General features: G+C 44.2%; 1 protein-coding gene and 1 pseudogene across 2 annotated transcripts in view; both read left to right on the top strand.

The window, feature by feature from the left end:
* The window catches only part of LOC309564458 (uncharacterized protein), a 1,566,033-nt gene that overhangs the window by 963,708 nt on the left and 576,124 nt on the right, over positions 1 to 26,201 (top strand). The window lies entirely within an intron of this gene.
* Positions 9,148 to 10,299, top strand: LOC309564011 (annotated as a pseudogene). The gene has a single exon. The product of its transcript is annotated as an uncharacterized misc_RNA (transcript).

Genomic DNA, 26,201 nt, shown 5'->3' with positions numbered 1-26,201 from the left:
TTACACCCATCATGTCCGTCCTCTTCCTCCATAGTCACTGTGACATCTTTTATCTCCAGCAGATGATGATAGACACATATATAGTGCAGAAATTTAGATTAACCCCTTCAGGGTCAGAACATTTCCCCACTTCCGAGGCCGAAACATTCTCTTCATTTTAGAGATGTGTCACCTTTCCCACCAATCACCTTCTCACCTTATCAGTCTAAACGGATTATACCGCTTTTTCTTAGTCGTGGGTAATGGGGGAGTTATTCTGTATGTCTTTATTTTATAAGATTCAAATAGGAAGAAAGAGGGAAAAAGGTAATTTGTAATAAATTTCCTAACAACTAATTTTTTCCGTAATGATCCCAGTCTCAGATATTCATCCTAAGATGTGATCAGTAATGTCTCCGAAGTACACAGAGATCACAGGAATGTGATGTGTCCTGGCAAAGCCCAAAGACTAAGTTCATCTTTCAGTTTAAGAGAGGTCAGACACACCTGGAAGAAATAATTCTGTGTACGGAAACCCCACACAACGCCCCACACTGCTCCTCCCAGTATCCTCCAACCAGAGTCAGAGAATCCTATGACATCACACTGACCTCACAGCTCCTCCTCCTCCCAGTATCCTCCAACCAGAGTCAGAGAATCCTATGACATCACACTGACCTCACAGCTTCTCCTCCCAATGTCCCTCCAACCAGAGTCAGAGAATCCAATGACATCACACTGATCTCACAGCTCCTCCTCTAAATGTCCTTCTCACTAATAAAGCAAGACTGTAGCTCCTGTGTTGTGTGTAATAAAACCAGAATTGCTTGCAACAGGCTTTGAACAAACAGAGTGAGGGGGCTATGTGGGTAAATTATATCCCAGTGGGGTTTTAATAAAATGGAGACCTGACCTGTGAGGTGAGGAGGATTCTGGGAATGTCATTTGATTTTACTATTTGTATTCAATTCTAGGGTTCTCCTCCTGTGATATCTGGAGATGATATGACCATCACATTGCCTCCACCTCCCTCCCTGATAGCATAGAGAAATATAAGGAAGATTCTAGAAGTCTCCAGAGAGATAATGGAGCTGCTGACAGAAGAGGTGAGCGGTGTTGGGAAGGACGTCATGATGGAGAATCAGCCGCCCCTCACATCACCGGGTAAGAGGAGACTTTATTGTAAAGGAGAGAGCAGTACGGAGGATCCACCTAGATCCCCCATCATCTGATAAACACATAGAAACAATGTATTCAGTCAGTGTGTGTGTTTCCTACAGATGGATCCAGTAATGGGAACCCACCAGAGAGATGTCCCCGTCCTCTGTATTCCCGGGATTCCACACAGGAGGGTCACACCATCCCTCACCATCATCAGGTAGATGAGGAACAATCACTGATAGGTATAATTTATACACAAGGTTGTTTCTCATAATAAATTCTTTATTATATGTTTAGAGTGAAAACCTGAAGGATTATAATATTGATGCTAAAGAGGAGAAGGAAAAGCATGGAGTGATCGAGGAGTTTTCTGAAAAATATAATAAACTCTGCAAGAAGATGATGGAGTCACCTAGTAACAGAGAATGTCCCCGTCCTCTGTATTCCCGGGATTCCACACAGGAAGATCACACCATCCCTCACCATCATCAGGTAGAGGAGTAACAATTATGGGTAGTTATGATTTATATACAAACGTGTTTGTTACAATTAATGTTTTATTATATATTCAGAGTGGAAACCTCGGGGATGATAATATTGTTGTTAAAGAAGAGTATAAAGAGGAGGATGAGGAGTATGGAGTGAAGGAGAAACTTTCAGATGGACACAAGAATATGATGGAGCCACCTGGTAATTGGAACCCACCAGAGAGATGTCCCCGCCCTCTGTATTTCTGGGGTTCCACACAGGAAGGTCACATCATCCCTCACCATCATCAGGTAGATGAGGAACAATCACTGATAGTATCATTAGGATCTGTACATTATCTGCATTGTTACCATTGATGTCATTTTTATTATATATTCAGAGTGGAAACCTGAGAGATTCTAAAGTTGAGGTTAAAGAAGAGATAAAAGAGGAGGATGATGAGTCATCCAGCTACAGAAACCCACCAGAGAGATGTCCCCGTCCTCTGTATTCCCGGGATTCCACACAGGAAGGTCACACCATCTCTATATGTTACAAGGTTGGTGGGATGGAGCTTTTAAAACACAAACTCATAGAGACGATGTGTGGATTTCCTAAGTGATGTCACAATAATAAAGCTTTTACAGATGATATTCTCTCTCATTTTCTTGGTTTAGAGTGGAGATCCAATCGATATAGAGTTTGAGGTTAAAGCAGAAGAAGAAGAGACGTATGTGAGGGATGATCAGCAGTCTATGGAGGAGGATGGAATAACGGGGACATTTATAGAGGAGGACACTCCTACAGAGATCAGCACAGGTGGGTCATTAACACTAAATACATTCCTCCACCCATACTGCTCACTGATTGGTCCAGAGTAGGACGGGGACTGGGTGCTATCAGCCTGTAATACCCTGGTCACTTTCCTGAGCTGTGTTCCCCGTCCTGTATTTCTCTCGGATAATCTTCCTTCTCTGTGCTGCAGACACAATTTATGTCTCTAGACTGGATTTATGGAGATTCTGGGGTTCAGCTGGCAGTAAAATTTTGGTTTTTTACCATAGACGTTGCTTGACCTTTGGCACCTGGGGTATGTACCTTGGTTCTTCTGCCCCATGCCCGGGTCTAGCAAGATTTCTGACAGAACAATTCTCCCGGGGTTACTTGCTCTGTTATTTGCTGGCTGTGCCGGGTGGAGGGATATGTCTGTATAGTCTCACACCCAAGTCACTGAGTGCAGTCTCAGGAGATGGGAGGCAGCGGTGTGGGACCTCTGCAACTTGTCTAACTATTTAAGCCACCACTGATTACTAAACACCAATATTATTAGTCATGTCTCTTCTACTAAATAACTTATATTGTACCTTCCATACGTCTGACCCCTGCACTATATACTCTATGTTATACATTACATAATTTTGATACTTTATAGTCCCAACTGTTTTAACTCATACAATATGTTGTACGTTAAAAAGGCCTGACCTTGGTACTGCTATATATACACATAATATGGATTCTCGTTTGTTACTCCCATTTCCTACCAGCTGGACATTTTATATCTGATGATTTGATTGGAGGACAGACTTTTACATGGTGATAATGATGTGATAACATCCTCCAACTTTGGAACCTTAAACAGAAAGTGATAATGAGGGAGGAGTCAGTAACCCAATGATGGTGGTCTTCAGGATCAGTCCAGTCCTCATCTTGGTTGTTCTCCCCCCATCCTCACTCTCTGACCTCTGGTGGGGCTCAGCCCCGCTGTTATTCATGACTAAATGATGGACTAAATAAGGAAGTGCGGACTTCTTGTGTTGGGAAGATGGCAATGAGTGATAGAGGGGGAGGGGACACTCGTCCTGTAATCCCCTCATCACTGTCACTCCTATAAAAGACAGTTCTCGTTGTTTCCTCACTCTCTGACTAAGGACCATGAATAAAGAAATGAACTGGTAGGAGATCAGAGGACCCATTTACTAGTTACCTTGAGGGGGGAATTGTAAGATCCTCAGAGACAAAGCTGTCTGATGTGGGCGGAGTCCTGGTTTAGGGGAACCAATCTGCTGATGTCTTGTAATAATCTTTGTATTTCTATTTTAGTAGATGGACGGGAGATGAGGAAAACCTCAGAGCATTGTCTCACTTTGTCTCCAGACTGTAAAGTAGAAGATGAGGACATCACACAGTATAGTCCAGGAGAAAACCCGGCTACCTCAAATGTCCATCCGGCACCACACAGTGTAGATGGACCATCGTATTCCTCCTATCCTGAGGAACCTCAGACTGTGAGGGACGGTGCCGGACCATCGTATTCCTCTTATCCTGAGGAGCCTCAGACTGTGAGGGGCGGTGCCGGACCATCGTATTCCTCTTATCCTGAGGAGCCTCAGACTGTGAGGGACAGTGCCGGACCATCGTATTCCTCTTATCCTGAGGAACCTCAGACTGTGAGGGACAGTGCCGGACCATCGTATTCCTCTTATCCTGAGGAACCTCAGACTGTGAGGGACGGTGCCGGACCATCGTATTCCTCTTATCCTGAGGAACCTCAGACTGTGAGGGACAGTGCCGTACCATCGTATTCCTCTTATCCTGAGGAACCTCAGACTCTGATGGACAGTGCCGGATCATCGTATTCCTCTTATCCTGAGGAACCTCAGACTGTGATGGACAGTGCCGGATCATCTTATTCCTCTTATCCTGAGGAACCTCAGACTGTGAGGGACGGTGCCGGACCATCGTATTCCTCTTATCCTGAGGAACCAAGGACTGTGAGGGGCGTTGCGGTTCTTCCAACAAAAAATAGATTTTCTTGTGCTGAGTGCGGGATGTGTTTCCGTACTGAATCCAGTTTTAATGGTCATAAACAATATCACACAGGTGAGAAGCCGTATTCTTGTCCTGAGTGCGGGAAATGTTTTTCAGTAAAATCTAATCTTTACATACATCAGAAATCGCACACAGCGAAGAAACAATATTCCTGCCCTGAGTGCGGGAAATGTTTTTCAGTAAAGGCCAAACTTTCCCAACATCAGAAATCTCACACAGGCGAGAAGCCGTATTCCTGCCCTGAGTGTGGGAAATGTTTTTCAGTAAGGTCCAGTCTTTCCATACATCAGAGATTGCACAAAGGGGAGAAACGATATTCCTGCCCTGAGTGCGGGAAATGTTTTTTAGTAAAGGCCCAACTTTCCCAACATCAGAGGTCTCACACAGGCGAGAAGCCGTATTCCTGCCCTGAGTGCAGGAAATGTTTTTCAGTAAAGTCCAACCTTTCCCGACATCAGAGATCTCACAGAGGCGAGAAGCCGTATTCTTGCCCTGAGTGTGGGAAATGTTTTTCAGCAAAGTACCGTCTTTCCATGCATCAGAGAGTGCACACAGGAGAGAAGCCATATTCCTGTTCTGAGTGCGGGAAGTGTTTCCACACTAAACTCAAAATTATTGAGCATAAAAGATCTCACACAGGTAAGAAGCCGTATTCTTGTCCTGAGTGCGGGAAACTTTTTTCACAGAAGTCCAGTCTTACCATGCATCAGAGAGTGCACACAAGGGGGAAGTCATATTCCTGTGTTGAGTGTGGGAAATGTTTTTTATACAAATCACATTTTATTTTACATCAGAAGATTCACACGGGGGAAAATCCGTATTCCTGTCCTAAATGCGGGAAATTTTTTTCACAGAAGGCCTATCTTTCCAGACATCTGGGATTGCACAGGGTTGTGAAGCCGTATTTCTGTCATAGATGCGATAAATGTTTTCAAAGTAAGTCTGATTTTGAATCACATGTGAGATTGAAATCGGAGGTAGATCCACTTTCCTCTTCTGATTGGAAGAAGTGTAACCCACAGAAGTCCTCTGTTTACAGTCATCTGAAGTTGGGCACGGAGGAGAATGAACTTTCCTGGTCTGACTGACGGAATTGTTCCTCACTGAAGTCCGATCTTTCCAGACATCAGAGGTCTCACACGGGGGAGAAGCCGTATTCCTGTCCTGAACGAAGGAATTGTTCATCACTGAGGTCCTGTCTTCCTGTACATCAGGGGTCCCACACAACCCTTGAGGTGTATTAGTGCCTTAAATGCGGGAAATGTCTTCTATATGAATGTTGGTGGACATGTGGGGAAGAAGCACACCCTGATATACACCTCAGATATACTTCATGGCTGATCTTCATCATCATAAGGAGATCAGAGATCACCAAAGACATGGATGAAGTGTTGGCCATTGATAGCAGGAGAAAAATAAAAATGGATTCATTACCTTTCATTGCCTGAGTACAATTTGTGCGGGAAGATTTCACAAACACTTACAGGTCGATTTGTGAAAAATGTATTCAATGGGTTGTGAGCAGTGAATTCCTATGATCATCAGTGCCATCTAATGGTATAAATGTGGTATTGTAGTATTTCTGCTACATTATGACCACTAGATGGAGCTGACCATCATAGGAAATCACTGTGTAAATCACTGGGGAATGCTTGTCACATTCATATAACAATATTTATTTCTTTTTATAGACAGGCCCTTTGTTTCCTCTGTCAGGTATGGATTAGTTAAAACCCGCAAACATATATTTCCTGAAAGCAAAGCCCCTGGAAAATAAAATGGTGGTAGTTCCAATTTTTTTTTTTATTAGCGCAATGCTTTATTAAAGGTAAATATTAGTTACCAGAGACCCCCTTACATCAGAGTTCCCCTTTACACCAGAGTCTGCAGTGCTCCCCCTTAAATCAGAGTCCCCCTTGTTCTCCCTTACATCTGTGTCCCCTGACTTCTCCCGTATGTCAGAGTCTGCAGGGTTCATTCTTGCATCAGAGTCTGCAGCATTTCCACTTACACTGTAAGGGGGAGCTCTGCAGACAGTGTAATGGAACTCTGCAGATTCAGATCCAAAGGGGAACTCTGCTGATTCAGATGTAAAGGGGGAACTTTATGGATTCAGATGTAAAGGGAAACGCTATGGATTCAGATTATAGGGGAACTCTGTGGATTCAGATGTAAAGGGGGAACTTTATGGATTCAGATTAAAGGGGAATGCTGTAGATTTAGGTGTAAAGGGGAACGCTTTGGATTCATATGTAAAGGGGGAACTCTGCAGATTCTGATGTAAGGGGGGGGGATTTGTGATTAACTCCATATGATTAGAAATGTTATTTAATCACAAAATATATGTATAGTGTATACTATAAAAACAAAATAGCCGTGTGCCGCTGAATTTTGGCTTGAAGAAAAGGTGGCAACCCTTCCCCAACAGTACTGAGCCTTACCCTTCAAGCCATAGGCATGTGTAGTAAGCTGACAGATCCACTCTGCAATGGTCAACTTTGAAGCTACCTGACGATTGGAAGGATGAAAAATGAATTTGACTACCTGAGCACTGCAGACATCTTCAAATAAACCTCAACAACCCAAACCACATCTAATGTGTGCCAAGCTTTCTCTGCCGGTGACTGAGGACTAGTAGAAAATGAAGGGAGGACAATATCCTGATTCAAATAACTCCAAAACCATCTTCAATGGGAAAGACAGATGAGGACGCAGCACCATTATGTTATGGTGGAGAGTTATAATGAGCTCCTTACAGGAAAGTGCTGCCGATTTTGACACTCTTCTTGCCGACGTGATTTCCACCACAAAAGAAAACACCTTCTAAATCAACAGGGCTAACTGAACCTCTCTAATTGGTTCAAATGGTGGTTTTTGCAAGACAGATGAGATCACATTCAAGTCTCATGGACACAGGGGGGACTTAACAGGTGGAACAATATGGGTTACCCCATGAATAAAAGTACATATCAATGAATGAGACGCAATTGGTTTCTGGGGGAAAAAAAAATGTCAGAGCTGATGTCTGGCATTCCGCCAAATACATTTCCACCCCCTATTGGAGGAAAACCAAAATGAATCCAATCATGTATTTCCGGGGTTGAAACTTCTTGATTTTACATGAGGACACATAAGGCCTCCAAGTCCTGTTACAAATCTTTCTGGAGGGAGGTTTTCTGGCCTTCAGTAATGTAGATATGATCGTACCAGAGACTTTTTAATCCTTCAGCTCCTGGGTTTTAGAAGCCGGGTTGCCAAGGCACCCCTGAAGAAACCTCAAGGCACCCCTAAGGAAACCTCAAGGCACCCTGGTTAAAAAAGGCTGGTCTAGCCATTTATTACAGGCATCCATCTGTCCTTGGGCATTGTGAGTACAGATACTGAGAGATCTTGGGGACCTTGTGCTCCAGCTACCCCTCTGGTGCTTTATATTCAGCTGTGTGTCTATTAAAGGGGACACTGGTGTCCTGAAGAGCTCTGTCCAGCTAATCTACTTCTTAAAGGGACTTTGCTCTTGTGGTTCTAACTACTACTACTTAAGCTGAAGTCTACTGTTTGTTACAAGGCCAGACTTCATTATAGCTTGCTCAGAAAGGTCCTCAAGTTGTACATAGTTCTTATCTTTGGAGTATCCCACCACTTCCCTCAACCCTATCCCAGTTCTCCAAAAATACAAACCACAAAAACAACATCCCCTAGACTGGTCCTTGAAGAACTGTGTGAATGAGCCTGTTGTGTGCCCGGCTGCAGGGCAGAAGTTTATGAAGACCTGGACAGTAATCCTGCAGCTTCTACGAAACCTATTTTTAATTGTATTTGAATTCTTCAATCAACACCTCACTATCTCCTAACACCTATACAAAAGTGATGTATCCGAATCATTGCAAAACCTTTGGAAACATACCTGGACCCCATGCAATGAAGACAGCCTTTAATGTAATTATTGCTGCAGCAGGTTCTATACATGGTACAGATGCGCCACTTTACAGTCAGACTATGATGACCCCCCCAGGCAAGGGATTATTCATTTTTATTGTTTCACTTTAAGCATTATTAAAATCACTGTTTTTTTGTTTGCATTGATACATGTCCCCCAGGGCAGTACCCGGGTCCCCATACCCTTTTTTACAGCCAATAACTTGCCAAGCCTTAAAAATTTGAATTTTAAATTTTTCATGTTTGGGTCCCATATACTTTATTAGAGTTTGCGGCTCAGATCCAAATTTTTTCTCTGTTCTGGGAGTTCTGGTGTGAACTGAACCGGGGGGTGATTGGCCCAACTCTGATCTAGAGCAGGACCCGGTTTTAACACTAATGTCCATATCCTGTTCTAGCATTATCACACGCTATATGTGGCATACCTGACAAAAGCAGAATTTTTGTGATGTTTATGCAGGAAAACTGTGACCTTTCCCCTTTTCTCCTGATGCATGATGGGAAAGGGGCTGTACCAGGAAGTCAGACACAGTGTGTGGAGCCTGGAAGCAGCAGCATGGTACAGAGAAGAGATTACATCTGTTAGGAACAGAAGCTGTTATATTATGACTCCTTCATGTCAGCATGTCTCTGATTGAGTAATAAACCTCTCCCTAGTTAAGAAGTAAATCCAGCCTGTGTGTAACTTGCTGATCAGATACTGGCAGTATTGCTAGCAACATCCCCGTGTCTAAGGGACATAACAGTGGCGACGAGGATGGGATTTTAGCACACATGTCCTTCATAGGGTTTATTTAACAATTTGATCCTGCTGCTGAGTCATGGAGCTCCTGGGTGGAGAGGCTAGATCAGTATATGGAAGCAAATAGTTTGGCTGCAGAAAAGAAAGTTGCAGTTTTCCTCACAGCATTGGGAAAAGCTGCATGTGGTACTCTCAGAGACCTCATTTCCCCAGACAAGCCGGCCTCTCAGCCCCTAATTCAGAAGCTACATGCACACTACAACCCAAAGCCGTTAGAAATCGCAGAGCGGTTTAAATTCTACAGTAGGAGGCAGCAGGCAGGGGAGGACATAAAGACATTTATCATTGCTTTACGTAAACTAGCTGCCACTTGTCAGTTTGGAGACTACCTGCAGACCGCTCTCCGCGACATGTTTGTCATGGGACTCTGCGACCCAGCCATTCAGAAACGTTTACTCACAGAACCCGACTTGACTCTGACGAAAGCCACTGACCTTGCTACGGTCATGGAGTTGGCTACACGAGATGCTATCCTACTGAAGGCACCACCTGACACTCCTGCAAACCAGGGTGAGGAAATATTCCACACTGCTATCACCCGACACCCAAGACAACCGTCCCCAAATCAACCTAAGTCTCGCCACCCTACTTCTTCTGTCTCTAGGACGCAAACTTGCTACCGTTGTGGTAACACTACTCACAGTGCACCTGCTTGCAAGTTCAGGGATGTTGTTTGTTTTCTCTGTGGAAAGACTGGTCATATTGGGCGTGTTTGCCACAGCTCCCGCTCCCTGAATGGTACCACAAGAGGTAGACGTACACAGATGTTTCATGTGGATGCGGATAATAACGGCTTCAGCTCTGATGAGGAGACCTGTGTCCAGCATGTTGGACTGTTTCGAGTAGCTGGGAGTACTCCAGCGATAAAAGTGGATGTCACACTCAATGGCTGTCCTGTCTCCATGGATGTTGATACAGGGGCGGCTGTGTCTGTCATTTCATGGTCTGATTTAAAGGCATCGGGCCTGTCCCTACCGCTCCAACCTACAAATCTCACACTACAAACCTGCAGCAAGGAACTACTACAACCCTTGGGTTATGTGAAACCTCTTGTTACAATGGGCAACCGCAGTCAAACTCTGCGCCTTTATGTTGTACGTGAAGGAGGTCCTCCGTTGTTGTAAGATTCTGGTACCTTCGGTACCCTTATTGACCATTTTCCGTTGCATATTGCGTCCCACCTTTTCAGTTAGGTGGAACGCATATACCTTTAAGCCGCATGACATCATAACTGAGCGCCGCTCTGAGCGGCTATTTCAATCGCCGGCTTTCTCTCACAGGTTGTTCGTTCAAACCGCATGCTTAACAGCCTTGTCCTATGCTGCCGGAGCCTCCAGCTATTCTCTTTACCTGGAACAGACCGGAACCTCGCTACTGATCCCGTATCTCGCTAACGGATCACTTCCTTACTACCACACCCTTCTACTTACTAACCTCACTAGTGATAAGTACCCCACAGGGGATTCCTCCATACCAAACTTACACTATCTACTTCTGCACATTAAGGACTGTTACTACCTATGCATTACTAATTCTATCATCTGCATAGATTGCTAGCTCTTGAGTCTACTACCATATATCCTTGCACTGGGTTAGTCTATCCTGTATATATCATCTGCTGTCCTTACCACCTGTTACCATACATGATTACTAACCTATCTGCATTCTACCTATTACCATCTACTACTCTCCTGAACATTACTATCAAGTGCTTATCGTTGCTATCACTGCTCACGCCTGTCCCTTCAGCACATCACCTCTATACTGTCATATACATCCTATCACTCCAGGAACATCTTATTGAGTGTATGTATATCTGTATGCTGAAGCAGGCGGGTCCACAGTGATGAGTCTGGAGAGTTGGATCTGGCATTCCAACACATCTCTACATGACTACTGAGTGGAGATTCTGCAGCTGCAAATCCAGCTCACTATAAAACGCAGGAGCGTTACAGTTGTATGGTAGAGACTGGATCAAAGCCCTGGGCATGCCTCCTTTTACCATTGCCCAATGTACATTGCTTTCTGACACAGACCATTGGGTCAAATCCCTGAAGTCTCGCTTTAAGGAGGTTTTTGAGGACTCTTTGGGCACCATAAAAGGGAAGATGGCCCACCTCCTCTTGAAGCCTGGTGCTACACCTCGTTTTTGTAAGGCAAGATCAGTACCTTTTGCCTTGCGGAAGAAAGTGGAAGCATAGCTGGATCACCTATTGGCTGAAAACATCATAACAAAAGTTGATAGAAGTGAATGGGCATCACCAATTGTGCCTGTCAAGAAAAAGAATGGAGACATTAGGATTTGTGGGGATTTCAGGGTTGCCCTGAACAACCAACTTCTTGTGGATCAATACCCATTGCCTCGACTTGAAGATCTATTTAGCTCACTGGCTGGGGGGCAAATGTTTACAAAAATAGACTTAAAGCAAGCTTACCTGCAACTGCAAGTTGTAACGCTCCTGCGTTTTTGTTGTAGGCTGGATTTGCAGCTGCAGAATCTCCACTCTGTAGTCGTGTAGAGATGTGTTGAATAACCAGATCCAACTCTCCAGACTCATCACTGTGGGCCTGTCAGCTTCAGCATACAGATATACACACACTAAATAAGATGTTCCTGGAGTGATAGGATGTATATGATAGTATGAAGGTGATGTGCTGAAGGGACAGGTGTGAACAGTGACAGAGATGGTAAGCACTTGATAGAAATGTTCAGGAGAGTACTAGATGGTATTTAGGTAGAATGCAGATAGGTTAGTAGTCGAGTATTGTAACAGGTGGTAAGGACAGCAGATGACAAATACAGGATAGACTAACCCAGTGCAAGGATAGATGGTAGTAGGCTCAAGAGCTAGTAATCTATGTAACAGTGCAGATGATAGAATTAGTATGCATAGATAGTAACAGTCCTTAATGTGCAGAGGTAGATAGTGTAAGTAAGGTTATGGAGGATTCCCCTGTGGGGTACTTATCACTAGTAAGATTAGTAGTAGAGGGGTCCAGTAGTGAGGAAGAGATCCGGTAGCGAGATACAGGGATCAGTAGCGAGGTTCCGGTCTATTCCAGGAAAAAGCAAATAGCTGGAGGTTCTGGCAGCAAGACAAGCTTGTAAGCATGTGGACACACAAGCAGGTTGAACGAACAACGTGAGAGAGAACGCCGGCGGTTGAAATAGCCGCTCTGCGGCGCTCGGCAATGACGTCATCTGTCTTATAGGTGTATGCGTACCACCTAATTAGAAAGGTGGGACGCATATTGGAAGAAAATGGAAATTAAGGGTACCAGAGGTACCAGAATCTTACAGTACCCCCCCCCCTTAAGGCCGGCTCCTGAAGGCCTATAGCACTGGTTTCTCCGGGTATTTTGAGTGAAACCTTCGTATAAGCCTTGGTGCGTGAACATCAGAGGTATCCAACCAGGTGTCGTCTTGGGGTCCATAGTTCTTCTATCTTATGAGATACTGGAGTCTTCCTCTATGGATACGAGAATCCAAAATCTCCTTAATCTCATATTCTTCTCCGCCTTCAACTTGTACTGGAGGTGGAGGCAAGATGGTAGGCCTTATTCCTTGGTTAGGAACATGGGGCTTCAGTAGCGACACATGGAAGATGGGATGGATCTTGAGATCTGCTGGTAAGGTGAGCTGTACTGCAGCTTTTCCAATAAGTTTCTTAATTGGGCAGGGTCCCAAAAATAAAGGTCCAAGCTTTTTGCTAGGGATCTTTAATCTTAAATTTTTTGTCGATAGCCAAACGAGGTCCCCAATAGCATACTGAGGAGAAGGTCTTCTACGAAGGTCGTAGTACCTTTTTTGTTGACTATGGGCGTGTGAGATAGTGGTATTAAGTAAACCCAGAGAGTCTTTTATTTGAGTAAGATAGTCCGAGGCTACTGGGTTACTTGATGGTAGGATGCGTGGTGGAAGAAGTGTGGGATGAAACCCATAGTTCAAGTAGAACGGACTTTTCTTAGTAGTACTGTGGGTTGCGTTGTTATAAGCAAATTCTGCTAGAGGGAGAAGGTCCACCCAATCATCCTGTAGGTATGATGTGTAGCAACGCAGATATTGTTCTATACACTGGTTGACTCTTTCAGTCTGTCCGTTGGTCTGAGGGTGGTAGGGAGAAGTGAGCTTTCGCTCAATCCGTAATATTTGACAAAGAGCTTGCCAAAATTTGGAAATGAACTGTGAACCACGGTCGGATAAAAGAGTCTTTGGAATTCCATGTAACTTGAACACATGTTTCATCAGTAGTTCCGCTGTTTGTTTAGATGAAGGTAGTCTACGGATAGCGATGAAATGTGCCATCTTTGTCAGGTGGTCCACTGACACTAGAATGGTATTAAATCCTTTAGAAGGTGGTAGTTCTACTATAAAGTCTAAGGACACAACTTCCCATGGAACTTAGGGTATTGGTAGACTGCAGAGTAGACCAAATGGTTTTGTAGTGTCAATTTTGGACCTTGCACAGATGTCACATGAAGAAACAAATTTTTGTACAGACATCTTCATATCAGGCCACCAAAACTGCCTGGTAAGCAAATTAAGGGTTTTCGTCATACCCATATGTCCTGCCATGGGCACATCATGTGATAATTCCAAGATCTTGGTGCGCATAGTAGGGGGTATGTAGAGTTTGTCATTGTAATAGAGGAAGCCTTCTACATCAGTGCTTAGTTGTGGTGGAGGTGAATACAATCCTATACTGTGCAAAATCTCTTCCTTCAAGGAACGAACAACACCAATAATACGTTCATAGGGTATTATAGGAATAGAAGGGATTTCGGTGCAGTTATCTTCGGTTAATCGTGATAGCGCATCCGCTTTTTTATTTTTGTCTGCAGGCATGTAGGTCACTAAGAAGTTGAATCTTAGGAAGAATAATGACCATCGTACCTGCCGGTGGGAGAGAGTTTTGTTAGTCTGGAGGTATTGAAGGTTTTTATGATCTGTATATATGAGTATTGGTAACCGGGTACCCTCAAGTAGATGTCGCCAATTCTCCAGTGCCAGTTTTATGGCAAGCAACTCCTTTTCACCCACTGGGTAATTCACCTCTGGGCTGCTTAGTGATTTTGAAAAGAAAGCAACTGGGTGGAGTGGTGAAGTATTTGTTGGTCGTTGGGAGAGAACTGCTCCTACTGCCATATTTGACGCATCTACCTCCAGAATATATTGGAGGGATGGGTCTGAATGGCGTAGTATGGGAGCAGAAGTAAAGCTTGATTTTAACAAGCAGAAAGCTCGATTTGCTTCTTCTGACCATTTGAATGGTTTCTTTATACTTGTCAGTTGTGTGAGAGGTCTCACAATAGCAGAAAAGTTCTTAATGAACTTCCTATAGAAGTTTGAAAATCCAAGGAATCGCTGTAATGCCTTACGAGTTGTTGGTATAGGCCAATCCAGAATACAGGATATCTTGCTCATATCCATCTTAATTCCGGTTTTGGATATGATGTATCCTAGGAATAATATTTCTTCTTTATGGAATAGGCATTTCTTTAACCGGTTGCCGACCGCCGCACGACTATATACTGCGGCGGTCAGCCCCGGCCAGGCAGAGTGACGTATCGGTACGTCACTCGCCTGTCACTGACTTGCGAGCCTATAGCGAGCGGGCGCGCGCCCGCCGAGGCGCGCGCCCGCCGCGGCTCGTTCACAGGCAAGTCAGTGCGTGTGACTGGCGGACTCGATGTCCGCCAGTCACACTGCGATCGCTCCTGTGAAGGGAGAAAGACAGAGCAGCTTGTGTAAACAAGCTGCCTGTCAGTTCTCCCTGTGTAAAAGTAAAGATCTGACCGTTCTACTATGTAGAACGGTTGATCTTTGCTTTTACACCAATAGCCATGTCCCTACACAGTAGAAAGCACGCCCCTAGGACACACTTAACCCCTCCCTGTCCAATAAAGTTAACCCCTTCCCTGCCAGTGTCATTTTTGCAGTAACAGTGCATATGTATAGCACTGATTACTGCAGTAATGTCACTGGTAACCCCAAAAGTGTCAAAAATGTCAGTCAAGGGTCCGATCTGTCCGCCGCAATGTCGCAGTACCGAAAAAAAAATCGCAGATCGCCGCCATTACGCGTTAAAAAAAAAAACACCAAAAATGACAAAAATCTTTCTCTTTGTTAGTAAACGCGATAACTTTTGCGCAAACCAATCAAAATACGCTTTTTGCGATTTTTTTTACCAAACATAGGTAGCATAAAACAAATTGGCCGAAAAATGTTAAAAAATTTTGATTTTTACTTTTTTTTTTGGGGAATTTCATATAAAAAAATGTGAAAAATATTGTTATTTTTGCAAAATTTACGCTCTTTTTTTGTTTATAGCGCGTGATCAAAAAATCGCACAGGTGATCAAATACCACCAAAAGAAAGCTCTGTTTGTGGGAAAAAAAGGACGTCAAATTCGTTTAGGTACAGCGTCGCACGACCGCGCAATTGTCCGTTAAAGTCACGCAGTAAAAAATCGCAAAAAAACCCCTGGTCCTTTAGCAGCCAAATCCTCCGGGGCTTAAGTGGTTAATTTCACGTATAGATTGTGTGCGAATAATCGGGATAACACAAGTCTTACATGTTTTATATGTTCAGACAGAGATCGAGAATAGATAAGTATATCGTCCAGATATACTACAACACAGACATCAAGTAAGTCTCTAAAGATGTCGTTTATGAACCTTTGGAAGGCTGCGGGAGCATTACACAACCCGAATGGCATCACAAGATATTCGAACAATCCGTATCTGGTTCTGAATGCTGTTTTCCACTCATCTCCGTCACGGATTCGGATTAGGTTGTATGCCCCTTTCAGGTCTAATTTAGAGAAGTAAGTAGCCCCACGCACTTGTTCAATGAGTTCAGGGATGAGCGGTAAAGGATAGCGATCCTTTATCGTAATCGTATTTAATTGCCTATAATCGATAATAGGCCTAAGACTTGAATCCTTATTGCGGACAAAGAAAAGTCCTGCAGCTGTGGAAGAAGTAGAGGGTCTGATGAACCCTTTTGTCAAATTCTCATCCAAGTATTCCTTGAGATGAGAAAGTTCATCCTGTGAAAGAGGATAAACATGACCGAAAGGCAATTTGCTGTTAGGGAGTAGATCGATAGTGCAATCATAATCCCTATGGGGAGGCAACACTTGAGCATTTTTCTCAAGGAATACTTCGGACAGATCCTGATAGCATAGTGGTGCAATCTCATCTGACACCACAGACAGGATCTTTCCATAAGATGGGAGGTTACACGTATTCTCACAATAGTGAGAAGGGAAAACCAAAGTCCGTTTTTTCCAATCTATGATTGGTTGATGTGTGTGTAACCAGGGGAGTCCCAAAATAATGGAAAAATGGGGTGAAGATAGTATATCAAAAGTGGTGGTCTCCATATGAGACTCGTTGGCAGTGACAAGGAGTGCTTGTGTCTGGTTAGTGATTGGACCAGAAGATAGTGGAATACCGTTAATGAAACTAACAGAAACAGGTTTAGGTTTTGAAATAATAGGTATTTTATTTAAGGTAACAAAACGTGTATCAATATAGTTTCCACAAGATCCGGTGTCGATCATAGCCTTGGTGGTGATCCTAGTCTGGTCCCACTGTAATGTTAAATGAACAAAAAGATAGGGGTTAGAAAAGGAAGTCGTTAATCCTCCTAGCAAGACATGTGAACACTCACCCTCTTTTTTGCGGACAAGGGGACAGACGCTTAGAATGTGGAAGCTGTGCTAGAGAGACTCCAAAGATATGGTTTACGTGTCAATCTTTCAAAATGCGAATTTCTAAAGTCTCGGCTGGAATTTTGTGCCCACACGGTGGACCGACATGGGTTACACACTACTGAAGAAAAGGTTAAAGCCCTTACCCATGCCCCTACTCCACAGAATGTCACACAGCTCAGATCTTACCTTGGCCTCCTAAATTACTACCACCGTTTCTTGCCAAACCTAGCACACCAGCTCTACCCGTTACATCGCTTACTGGATGCAAAAGCTAAATGGATTTGGACAGAAAAATGTGAAGAAGCCTTTCGGCTTTCCAAAGAACTCATTCTGTCTTCTCGAGTTCTGGTCCACTATGATTTAAAGAAACCCGTCACCTTGGCTTGTGACGCCTCGCCTTATGGACTGGGTGCCGTGCTTTCCCATGTCATGCCAGATGGGACAGAGCGCCCCATTTCTTTTGCCTCCAGGTCTTTAACCTCAGCAGAACAAAACTACTCCCAAATAGACAAGGAAGCTTTGGCCATTGTATGGGCCACAAAAAAATTTCACACGTACATCTATGGTCGGAAGTTCACACTTATCACTGACCACAAACCTCTGTTGTCAATCCTGAACCCTCAGAAAGGAATTACTACAACAACAGCATCTCGCTTACAAAGGTACGCTTTATTTTTGGGAGCTTATCCTTATTCTATCAGATACCGCTCCCATGATACCCATGGCAATGCAGATGCCTTTTCCAGATTGCCACTTGGAGACCACCTACCAAGAGACATACGCGTAGTGGAAATACACATGCCACGGTCCTGCATGTCCACCTCCCTAATTGCCAGACATACAGCCACAGATCCTTTCCTTTCACAGATATTCTCATATGTTCAGACTGGATGGCCAGAGAAAGTTTCAAAATAATTTCGTCCGTACTTTGCCAGAAAATGTGAGCTTGTGACTAATGCTGGTTGCCTACAATGGGGCAATAGAGTGATTGTACCTCAGTCTTTGCAACCAACCATGCTAAGGATACTGCATGAAGGCCATCCTGGTGTGGTGCGCATGAAGCAGCGAGCCCGAAGCTATGTTTGGTGGCCACAAATGGATACAGCAATTGAAGATAATGTGGATCAATGTCCTGGGTGCTGTCAAGCTCAGCGTCCCCAAAAGAGGGGAACCCTGCAACCTTGGCCATGGCCGACAGACCCGTGGTCAAGACTCCATCTTGATTTTGCTGGCCCAATCCAGGGTAAAATGTATTTGATCATGGTAGATGCGCATTCAAAATGGCCAGAGGTTTTCCAAATGCCTTCTATTACCTCAGCTGCTACCATTCAAGTCTTACGGAAGCTCTTTGCTCAATATGGATTGCCAACAGCCATAGTGTCAGACAATGGCACTCAATTTACTTCGCATGAGTTTCATTCCTTCCTCAGTGGCTTGGGTATCCAACACTACAGAACCGCTCCTTATCATCCAGCCTCGAATGGGCTGGCAGAACGGTTTGGGCAGACATTTAAGAAGCACTTACTGTCCACTGTGGACCAAGTTGGAATGTCAGAGGAGAAGTTGCTGGAGTTCTTGATCATGTACCGAAACACGAATCACGCTACTACTGGGCTGTCCCCAGCATTTCTTATGTTTGGCAGGCATCTCCGCACCAAACTTGATTTACTTCGTCCACAGGAACAGTCATCAACACCTCCTCCGCCAGGCCGTCCTGGTTTCCGTGCTGGTGATCTCGTATGGTTTCGGAATTATAGAGTTTTGCCTCCTTGGCTTCCTGGCATTATTGATCGGCCTCTTGGAAGGAGAATGTACCTTGTACACCTGGAGAATGGCGTTTATGTTCGACGACACCTTTCGCAATTGAGAAAGCGCATTTGTCAGCCACTAGAGACAAACCCAACCCCTCTTGCTAACCAACCACCAGAGTCTACTCTGAGCTCTGCTGGTGACATATGGCATGGTGTCTGGCATGATCCCACAAGTTTACAACCAACCCCTGAAACGGTTGGTGACCATATTCCTGAGAAGCCCAGCCATGTGCCTGGAGTTACAGAGACTGATTTGTCTGTTGTACACCCACAAACGTCTCCAGAACCTTTGACCGACTCTATCCCTCCCAGTGCTGTACCACTTCGTAAGTCTACCCGCCAAAGACATCAAACTCCTCGTTGGCAAAGCGTAGAAGTCTTACGGGACACATTGGAGGTCAGGAAACGCAGACAAAGGGCTCATGAAGTGCTGCGAAAATCCCAGAACTGACTTGGAGATACTACTTGCGGAACTGATCCTGTTTGCCATTTTATGTTATGTGTTGAACATTTTGTTCTCTTTTTTGTTGTTGTTTTGTTTTTTTTTTCTTGGGAAGGAGAGGAGGTGTGATGGTGTGATGTTTATGCAGAAGAACTGTGACCTTTCCCCTTTTCTCCTGATGCATGATGGGGAAGGGGCTGTACCAGGAAGTCAGACACAGTGTGTGGAGCCTGGAAGCAGCAGCATGGTACAGAGAAGAGATTACATCTGTTAGGAACAGAAGCTGTTATATTATGACTCCTTCATGTCAGCATGTCTCTGATTGAGTAATAAACCTCTCCCTGGTAAAGAAGTAAATCCAGCCTGTGTGTAACTTGCTGATCAGATACTGGCAGTATCGCTAGCAACATCCCCGTGTCTAAGGGACATAACAATTTTCCATCACCATTCCGTGAACAGATTATGGAAGGGGTGTGAAACTCAATTTAATTGCAGGTCGCATCGGCATTAAAGGGGTGCGCTACGTATAAAGTGCAGAGTTCAGGAGTACTCTAAGTACAGGGTGCAGGGTTTAGGGGTGCGCTACGTGCAGAGTTCAGGAGTACTTTATGTACAGGGTTTTGGGGTGCGCTACGTACAGAGTGTAGAGTTAAGGAATGCTCTACGTGCAGAGTTCAGGAGTGCTTTACGTACAGAGTGCAGAGTTTAGGGGTGTGCTATGTACAGAGTGCAGGGTTCAGGAGTGCTCTACATAAAGAGTGGAGAGTTCTGGAATGCTATACAGAGTACAGAGTTTAGGGGTGTGCTACATACAGAGTGCAGGGTTCAGGAGTCCTCTACGTACAGAGTGCAGAGTTCAGGAGTTCTGTATGTACAGAGTGCAGAGTTTAGGGGTGTGCTACTTACAGAGTGCAGGGTTCAGGAGTGCTCTACGCACAGAGTGCAGAGTTTAGGAGTGTGCTACATACAGAGTGCAGGGTTCAGGAGTGCTGTACATACAGAGTGCAGAGTTTAGGGGTGACAAATGTGCTGAGTTCAGGAGTGCTGTACTTATAGAGTGCAGAGTTTAGGGGTGCTCTATGTACAGAGTTTAAGGGTGTGCTGCCTGCAGATTACAGAGTGCAGGGTTTAGGGGTGCGTTGTGTACAGAGTGCAGGGTTTAGGGGTTTGCTATGCACAGCTTGCAACACCAACCCTTACCCCCCCCCCCAAAGCTTCCTTGCATCTTTACTCTCTCCGACCTCTCCCTAGGTAGGTGGCTCTAATGCTGCCCTGTGTATTTGGCTCTGTTTTATCTCTTCCTTTTCAGGCGGTGCTACCTTGCAGGGAGATCTTCTCGCTCTCAGATTGTGGAGACCTGTCTCTGCCGTGCTTCGCCGTGAGGAATCTGTTACTTCTGGAAGCCACTGAAAGCAAAGCTGTCCCTTGTAACCACAGAAGGCTTCTATGTTTTTCAAGTGACAGCAGGGAGCATAGGGTGAGAACCAGGGGTGGCAGAATGGAGTTCCTCTATGATCCATCTACAAAACTTTGTGGGAGGGCCACAGGACAAGTTCTGGTGGGCCGGATTTGGCCCATGGGTCTTTTGTGTGACATACATGACTTGTAGCCGAGTGTGCCACCTGCTCGACCCTCACCGCCAGGAGCCGACTACTGTCTACTACAACTTCACAGTCTGTGGCACGGTCTTTGTGGCGATATCCCCTTGTTTGGAAGCCTACAGATCCTCTCAATTTGGAAGCAGTTGGTTGATCCATTCCACCTGAGAATCACACCACCTAACTGACCAGTTTGGGCCCCTGGATAAACACAGTATATGCTTACATATCTCCACATTGTGGTAAGAGTCCACTCCTATCACAGGGTGTTCACACGTGTATTCAAGTTTACAAATATTTACTTTGGATCACTACCTGGAAAGAGGTCACACCCACCTCCCATCACTCCCCAACCTTCACTATATTCTTTGGACTGAAAGACTTTTGTAAATTTCACCACATCCTTTGGATATAAAGGTTTTGTGTTTTACTGCTGGTTCAGCAGACACCATTCATGAACATTTTTGTTCTCTTCATTTGTTATAGCGCACTTTTGTAATTTATGTCTCATATGTTACAACCCTTTCGTATGTGGATTATGGCCCTAATACAGCCATCTTTTCCAGAACTTTAAAATGCCCCGACTCCTCTCCCACTAAGTTCCCAACCAGAGTCAGATCCTGATATGCCGGTCCAGAAGGATGCAGTGACAGAAGGGAATGAAGAGAAAATGGATGCAGTACTGGAGTGTCACCGAAACCACCATGACTTGGGCTCCTGGAGGGGCCTAGGAGCCAGCCTCCTTCCCACGGACTATGGACCCACGACTAAGAAGTCCCCCCCCCCCTCGTGGGGTTTACAAGGAACCTTATTCCTAAGATGGTAATTAAGGCAAGGCGAAAACGATATGGTCGTGTAGCGGAGAAGTAGTTTAATCTACAGGGTCTCCGCTGGTAGACAGGAAAACAGGTAATAATCCCAATAGGCAGGTACAGCATGCAACAATCCAGGTAGCATTATACCATCCTTCCTACCCAAGAACTAGACGACACATAGGCTTGGAGTCAAACTAGAATGAATCGTTTATTGAAAACACAAGGGATCTACACTCTGCCAAAACCCCTCCCTCTTTGAGCCATCCCCCCCACACACACATCCCATAATAGCTTACAAGGCAGACAGGAATAATAGGACAATGGAAGGCAGGTATTCACAATAACAAACCCCATCCCACTGGCATGGGTCTATGAAACACTTCTACCATTTTCTAGCCATCTGCAATACATTTTACATTTGAGTTCACTTCAAACTACCGATTGAACCTAGGGAACCACATTACAAACACTTGGTTTTTAAAGGTATACACATGCAATGAACATAATGCATACACGAAGGACAATATACAGTGGCTGTGTTTGCCACAGGTCCTTCCTCACACCACTCTCCAAGCAACTCTCTTTATGCTGGAATATTCCTTGTCCGCCCTCAGTAGAAGCATTCAGTAGAGGATGAGCAACAATACTCTCAGACACAGATAGATTCTTCTCCAGCAAACGCTCAGTGTATGGATCATCAAAAAAAAAAGGAAACCAAAAGCCTCCACATAGTGTAAAACCATACAATGAAGATATTTATTAAAGGTTCAGAACACTTACAATTCAGATATCAAGAAAGCGCTTTCATATGTACTGTATACAACATGCCATATCGTTTTCCCCTTGCCTTATTGGGTGTGCAGACACCATCGCATGAGTCGATCCATTAGGCGTATCCCAAACTGGGTCCACTTGTTCGGGTAAGCCTCTCTGTTTGTCGGTGGTGGTTCTTCTCTTCACAACAATAATTTTTTGGCGGTGGGTTCACAATCAGTACCCATTTTGGAGCACATTTTGAAGATCAGTTTTATACACATTTATTTGGACTTTAATTCTTTGTACTTTTTCACTTAAATGTCACGTCACGTTTATGGTGACGTGTTGTGTCACTATTTTGTTATATCACTTTTATTGGAATGTTTTCATGTTTATTTCCACAACGGATTTTCACATTGATTTAGCATTTGACCATTTTATATGTGAAATTCATACATGGGTTAAGGATCTATTGTTGATTATTGTAAAGATATCTTTTAGTTGTTACTGATAGACAGAAATTGTTCATTGGTCAAGGAACCCCTAGAAAGCTTTGGAGGAACACTGGCTCAGAAAGACTGGAATAGGCAGTAATATATTTCTCTCCCCCTTGGTGGGAGTGGAGATAACCCATCTATGAGGAAATACTTTACATACACACACATCACAAGGCCGTGTTCACTCTACGAGACGTTTCTCGGGGCTGCAGTTCCTCTGAGCTCCACAAGGTGGTGATCTCACTTCTACCGTGACAGGAAGTCTCTATGGAAGACAGGAAGTGATGTCAGGTATAAATAGGAAGTGCCGGGTGAAAGGTGATTCGAGAGGAAGTAGAGAGGAGACGTTGCTGGAAGTTGCAGTAGATGAGGTAATAAGATCTTATTTTTTATTTACTTATTTACACCCAGTAACCCCCCCCCCCCGTCATGTCCGTCCTCTTCCTCCATAGTCACTGTGACCTCTTTTATCTCCAGTAGATGATGATAGACACATATATAGTGCTGAAATTTAGATTAACCCCTTCAGGGTCAGAACATTTCCCCACCTACGAGGCCAGAACATTCTCTTCATTTTGGAGATGTGTCACCTTTCCCACCAATCACCTTCTCACCTTATCAGTCTAAACAGATTATAGCACTTTTTCTTAGTCCTGGGTATTTTAGGAGGTTATTTAAGAGGGAATTGGAATATGTAGGTCTTTATTTTATAAGATTCAAATAGGAAGAAATAGGGAAAAAGGTAATTTGTGACTGGCTGGCCAATATCCCAGGGTATTCGGTGTATCGGAAGGACAGGGTAGGAAAAAGAGGGGGAGGGGTATGTCTCTACGTCAAGAACAATGTAAGGGTGATATAGAGGAGTGACATTACGGAAGGGATGAGTATGGAGTTAAAATCCATGTGGGTAGAACTCCATAGGGAAGGAGAAAAGGGAAAAGTAGTTGTGGGGGTTTGCTATAGGCCACCTAAACAAGGGGAGGAGGTAGAGCTGGAATTTTTAGCACTATTGGGTAAAGTGGCAAAACTGGGATCAGTCATCATATTGGGGGACTTCAATTATCCCGACATTGACTGGGTAGAGGGGACTTCACACTCACAAAAGGCCCGTTTATTCACGGAAACCTTACAGGATAATTACATGTCACAGTTGGTGGACTCTCCGACTAGGGAAAATGCAGTCCTGGATCTATTGATCACTAATGACCCAGACCTAATCTCGGAGGCAGGAGTCCAGGACTACCTGGGCTCTAGCGATCACAGGATGATCACATTTAGCGTAAATAACAATATAGCAAGGCAAGTGGGGAACATAAGAACCCTAAACTTCAAAAGGACAAACTTTCCAAAATTGTACTCATTGATGGAAAGGGTAAATTGAGACCAAACCTTGGGAACACTGACCACAGAGGAAAAATGGGAATGCTTTAGGAACATATTAAGCAAATGCATCTTGCAGTGCATTCCTACGGGAAATAAATTTAGAAGAGACAAAGCCAAACCTGGCTGGCTAAACCGTAGCTTTAAAAAAACTTATTAGGGGAAAAAAATTGGCCTTCAGGAAATATAAATAAGAAGGCACAGTATCGGCTTTCCAGCAATACAAGGAGGCAAATAAGAAAAGTAAACACGAAATCAAGATGGCTAAAATAAACTTTGAGAGACAAATAGCGGAGGATAGTAAAAAAAAAAACAAAGAAATTCTTTAAATATATCAACAGCAAAAAAACTAGGGCAGAGCATATTGCACACATAATTAACAATGATGGGAGGATGGTTACAGAGGACACTGAAAAAGCAACCGTGCTGAATGCTTTTTTCTCGTCAGTCTTTACACAGGAAATGGAGGGGTACACTGACCATGACTATATGGGGTACACTGACCATGACTATATGGTTAGTAGTAATACACAGGACTTGTCACTATGGCTAACAGAGGGTGAAATCAGGGAAAGGCTGGATAAACATAACACAAACAAATCACCAGGCCCGGATGGCGTACATCTGAGAGTACTCAAGGAACTCAGTAAGGTTATATCTAGACCACTGTTCCTGATCTTTGCTGACAGTATTAGGACAGGAGATGTACCAGGGGAGTGGAGGAAAGCAAACGTGATTCTGGTATTCAAAAAGGGTCAGAGGCATATCCCGGGAAATTATAGGCCTGTCAGTCTGACATCAATAGTATGTAAACTTCTGGAGGGGATGATAAGGGACTATATCGTAGAGTTTGCTAAAGACAACAGCATCATCAGCAGTAACCAGCACGGGTTTACAAATGGGCGTTCTTGTCAAACCAATCTCTTAACATTCTACGAAGAGGTGAGCTGTGATCTAGATAGGGGGAGACCAGTGGATGTGGTGTACTTAGATTTCGCTAAGGCGTTTGATACAGTTTCCCACAAGCGCTTAATTTATAAAATAAGGTCTGCAGGTATCGACAGCAGGTTTTGCTCTTGGATACGGAACTGGCTAAAAGGGCGTGTCCATAAACAGCGCATACTCAGACTGGTCCGAGGTGGTAAGCGGGGTCCCCCAAAGCACAGTCCTGGGACCAACCTTGTTCAATTTATTCATAAACAGCATTGAGGACGGGATCAGTAGTTCGATATCAGTTTTTGCAGATGACACAAAATTGGGCAGGGCAATAACTGCACAGCATGTAGCAGATATCCTACAGGATGACCTGGACAAAATAACGGAGTGGGCAACGACTTGGCAAATGAGGTTTAACGTGGAGAAGTGTAAGGTTTTGCACTTGGGGACTAGAAACATAAAAGCACAATACACATTAGGAGGGGAATCAAAAATGGAGAAAGATTTGGAAGTCTTGGTTGATGATAGACTAGGCAATAGCATGCAATGTCAAGCGGCAGCTGCAAAAGCCAGCAGAATATTGGCATGCATAAAGAAAGGGATGTATTCCAGAGATAAAACTATAATCCTTCCACTTTATAAAACTCTGGTCCGACCGCATCTGGAGTATTCTGTCCAGTTCTGGTCGCCAGTCCTCAGGAGGGATGTGTTGGAGCTGGAGAGAGTCCAGAGAAGGGCAACTAAACTAATTAGGGGATTGGAGGACCTTAATTATGAAGAGCGTCTGCAATCACTTAATTTATTCTCCCTGGAGAAGAGACGCCTGAGGGGGGACATGATAGCAATTTTTAAATATCTCAATGGGGATCTCAGCTTAGAAAAAAAGCTGTTCAGGCGAAGGGATTGCATGAGGACTCGCGGGCATACAATGCGATTAGAGGAGAAGCGTTTTAACCTCAGGCAACGTGGGGGGTTCTTTACTGTTAGGGCTACAAGATTGTGGAATTCTCTACCACAAGAGGGTTTCTGCGGGTAGTATGGTGGCTTTCAAAAGACTCTTAGATGTACAA

The sequence above is a fragment of the Pelophylax lessonae genome (genome assembly GCF_965119305.1).
Source record: "Pelophylax lessonae genome assembly, chromosome: 9".
In the NCBI taxonomy this organism is placed as follows: Eukaryota; Metazoa; Chordata; class Amphibia; order Anura; family Ranidae; genus Pelophylax; species Pelophylax lessonae.
The sequence above is the reverse complement of the archived record's forward strand: the minus strand, read 5'-3'. Positions and strand labels throughout refer to the sequence as shown.